Here is a 4,677-nt window from a genome sequence, read left to right as displayed (position 1 = left end):
CTGGGCTTTGAAGATTTCCCTCTTGAGAATCATCCAGGCTTCCTGGACCCCTTTGCTCTCCCCATCCCTGTACATGCATGTACACACACACCCCGTGACAGTCACATCATGGCAATTACTGTCACCACTGATGCTGTGGGTAGATGCTGGGCAAGTCTCAGACTGGACTCAGATGGGAACTGGATTTAAAAATGCAACAGACCTCCTCGGACACCAGCCATTGAAAAAGAGAGCTTGACCCTCAGCTTTATACCCAATATGACGTCTATGGGATGGAACACCTTGTTGGTCAGTGTGGGGTCACCTGTCCTGTCCGCTCCTCCCCACAGGTGCAGCCTCTACCTTACTGCACCCCCACCGTGGCACAGGATTGAGCAGTGACCTTGGTCTGCACAGGAGCAAGTCTAAGCCAGAGCCTTTCTGCACACCAGTCCCTGGCAGTAGCTGTGAATGAACATCAAGCACTGTCACTTCTAGAAGCAGATGCTGTCTGCAAAAACACGCCGTTAACTTCAGAAAGTGCCATTACTTAGAAGAGCCTGAGCTGGAAAGTAAAATCACTGAACAGAATGAGTTCTGTTCTAACTCAAACCAGGACCTTAAAAAAATCCTCCAATATGTACTGTAGTTAATTTGAAATCTTTCTAGAGTCTCTTGAAACTACAGTGCATTTCCAAGGTATCATGAAGCTGGCTCCACTCCTCTAGGTGTGAAGAGTTATTTCCACATTTGGGATGTCAGTTAGTCCGTGCATATTTCTATCTTGGTACAATTATTTCAGTATATGCGGCGATGCTGATCTGTTCTCCCTCCTTTCTTACATGAAAGCTTCATAAGGTGAGAAAGGCTTTTTGATTTTATATGACAGGTATAAGTCTACCAAAATAGTACTGTAAAGCTCAAAATCATTTTATCTTTAATGGACTTGTGGAGTTACATTCAAATTTAGAATGAATAAGATATTTTACCTCTAAAATGTAATTTTCTTTTTTGGGGTTTATTGTTTTGTGTGTGTGTACTGTCATTCACATATACAGGACCTTTTCAAAATTATTGCCTGTGGAGACATCAGCTGCAAAAAGGACCAGGATTGACTGTCCTCCCCATTTTATGTTCACAGTATCTAAAACTGCATTTCTTTCCCACTAAAAAATGAAGCAGTACAAATTTCATATTTACAAAGCTGTTGGTGTGTGTTTGGTTGGTTTTTTTTTAAATACATTTGCTTTCATCTTGAATCCTATGTATCATGTTTCTGTTGGAGTGCACATATTTGAACACCCCCACCCCCCCCACACAAAATAAAGAATTATGCTGGAAGTGCATGTGTAGTTTTACCTATCTTGTAGAGTCATAACTTTGATAGTGTAACATGCTGTGGCTATTTTTATTCTGGCTTAATGTTTGACATCTCATTTATATGCTATTTATTGCAATTTTGAATCACTGGTGTAGAGCATGAAGTTATCTTAAGCAATATAAATGAATGTATGAACTAATTAGGATTTTCTATTTAGAAGGTACATAGTTCTCCATTCTTTATCTACTTACATTTCTGCTATAGAAAAGCATAACCTTATGTGGAATTTCTACTCTAAAGCTTGCTTGCTTTCTTAAATTATTTTCTTATTCCTCCACTTCTCTGTCTGTGGGTATATTCTTTTAATTGAGCACGTAAGAAATTATGTGATATCTTCTGTGTGTTTCCTATTGCCTCTGAGAAGCTGCAATGTTTAAGAAAAAAGGAAACAGAAACCACAACTGTATATTGTTCAAATTACTTTTAAGGGAAGGCACATGAGGCATCTACTGATGAAAAGATTTCGGTTTTATAGCTTGAAGTACAAACCAGTTGGTATCCATAGTCACAACACTACAAATCTTCAACTGGTGAAGAAGGAATGAAAAAAATAGCTGCTTTGGTGCTCTGTTGCTATAGGGGGAGAATCCTGTTGCAATTCTCAGAGGAATACTGCTGTACGCAACTGCAAAATAACATTTTAGCAGATGATAGTGAGCCGTTTATAAACACAGAAGTTGAACTGTGTTTAGAAACTTCTTGGCAGTTTTGAGAGCATTTGCTGGTTTTAGTTTAAAACCCATGTTATAAAAGTAACAAACTGGAGATTGTATTGAAGATCTCTTAGAAGGAGATATATTGAGACTTTGCTCATTTTACCTGTATCATTAGTTCACATTCCTCCTGTTAGGTTGTGGTGTGGTAGTACTTTGCCAGTCCAGTCATAGAGAAGGGAGGACACAATCCCAGTATCAGTGTGCTTATGTATGTGATGCACAGTTAACTGCCTACAGATCATAGAAATCAGGGTTTGTAAACAGAACGTAGTAAAGCTTCACTCAGCTGTTTTTCATAGAAGAGAAGAGAGGTTATTGGGCATTCTAATGGCTCAGCTGAGGGTAGTACATTTTGATCATGAATGATACTATTCTCCATATTGAAAGATGATGTTATGTGATCCTCTCTTCCCTGCTAGGACATGAGTAAAATCAAGTATTCTAGCAAAGATCTATTTCCCATGATTTCAGAGCCTTGGAGCAGACCGCAAGTATTTAAGCTGAATCAGATATTGATAATTCTAACATCATCTCCCTGGCTGTTTTTCTGTGCTGAGAATTACCCAGCATATGTGCCTGTTATGAAGCAAAGAGGAAATCTGGCCTTTAAAGTTTCAGAGCCTTGGAGCAGACCGCAAGTATTTTCTACCTTTTTAAGCTGAATCAGATATTGATAATTCTAACATCATCTCCCTGGCTGTTTTTCTGTGCTGAGAATTACCCAGCATATGTGCCTGTTATGAAGCAAAGAGGAAATCTGGCCTTTAAAGACAAAGGTAAATCCATACTGCTTTTGTGATGCCCTCCTGCCATATCTCTGACTTTGCAGGTACTCCACAATTCTAGGAATGGTTCTTTCAAACACAGCCTATTTAAGATAGCTTTGAGAATTTTGCTCTCAGTTTCTCTGGGGTTTTTTGCTCTATATGAGCTATTCGCTTAAAATCCTGGAAGTCTGCACCCCAGTCAGCCTTGGACTAAACGATGTCACAATAGGTCATATTGTTTTTCATCCACATTTACAGCAGGAAAGGTCACATGATAGATTGCTTATCCAAGTCAGCTATGGTCCTTAACCTGCTATTATGCAAGCTTTCAGCTGGAATATTCAGGCTATCTTACAGATCTTGAAGATTAGTCATTTGTCCATCAGGATACTTTAGATTTAATTCCATTCTATCTGGCTGGTGCAGAGTTTTTTGATTCTCCCTGTTCTTGCAGTCCTGTTGTGCAAGGAATAAATAGTTCATTTAATAAAATAGGCACTTTGAGACTTTCCCTTTCCAAGAAATCAGCTGTCCTGATATCTAGCATTCCCTTAGAGGATTAAGAATACCCATGCACAGGTAGAAGTTTTTGAAGAAAGCTCCTCTGTAAGCAACTGCAAGATTTTACTCAGCAATCACTCTGTCAGGACATTATTTCCCTCACTCACTTGCAAGAGGTCTTTGATGTATTTTCTCAGTGGCTTCCCTCTCCATACTTTGGCCTTCAGCTGAAGTTCTCTATGCAGAACTTCATGTGTGGAATTGGAGCAGTTTTTTAATCAAAGTGTGTGACAGGATTGTCTACAGTGATTAGAACTCATTTTTTGCCTATCTGGAGACTCTGGTATCTTCATCAATTAATGCCTGTGTAAATAGTATGTAAAGTGCAGCTACTTACACAGTTGTATACGTACTCTTACGAAGAACAATCCAATCATAAAAATCTACAAATAATATTGCATTTGGAAAAGACGTTCTGTTGTTGCGTTTGTCTAAGGCTCTGGGGTCCACAACCAGGTGGTTTGGACCTGGAGTTGTTCAAAACCCATTTGCTTTGGAGCTGACTATAGTAAATAGGCCATCATTTTTAAATGAAAATTACTTAACCAGTAAGCGAAATTCAAGATACACATGTGTATACATTTTTATTTCTGTGCTCTCTGCTCTGGGATTTGTGGAATGTATAATGCTTTTGGCATGGAGCATAGAGTGAGTCAGGGAGTATAAATACTCAGTGAATGGTATTGTGAAACAGAAGTTTCCAGGTTTGCTTAAAACTGACCCTTTAGACTGATCAGAGCTGTATGCAGTGTTCCCAGTATCTGTGTACACAATGGGTTTTACGTGGTCTACGAAGATGATGTTCTCTGTTTTATTGCCTGTTCCTTTGTTCCTACTGAACATTGAGCTAACACTTTTCTAGGACAAACAGAAATCTTGTTTTCTGAGTCAAAGCAGTCAGCTCAGGTGTCATCGTACATATAAAGTTAAGATGTGGGGCAGCAATACCGTTAGTAAAAATATGTTTATCTGTATTGAAGCAGATGGGATACTTTGGGAGTTCTTCAGTCTGCCCTGTTCTTGGTTACTCTTGATGGCTCAGCATAGCTGGCCACCACTAGAAATTAATCTCAGAAAGTCTTGGGCAGTGCAGGTCCCTTCAGGGCTCTGCCTTCTGTAGTGAAAATTACCATGGTTTCCTATCACTGTTTATTTTCTTCTAAATAATTTATCCAATCTCAAATTAATTATCTATTTAAATACCTCTCTTATCCCTTACAGGTAGCATAGTTTCTTTAAAAGCCTTTGATGAAACACCTAGGGGAATTTGTGT

The sequence above is a fragment of the Buceros rhinoceros genome, unplaced genomic scaffold (assembly GCF_000710305.1).
Source record: "Buceros rhinoceros silvestris isolate BGI_N320 unplaced genomic scaffold, ASM71030v1 scaffold10338, whole genome shotgun sequence".
Classification (NCBI taxonomy): Eukaryota; Metazoa; Chordata; class Aves; order Bucerotiformes; family Bucerotidae; genus Buceros; species Buceros rhinoceros.
The sequence above is the reverse complement of the archived record's forward strand: the minus strand, read 5'-3'. Positions refer to the sequence as shown.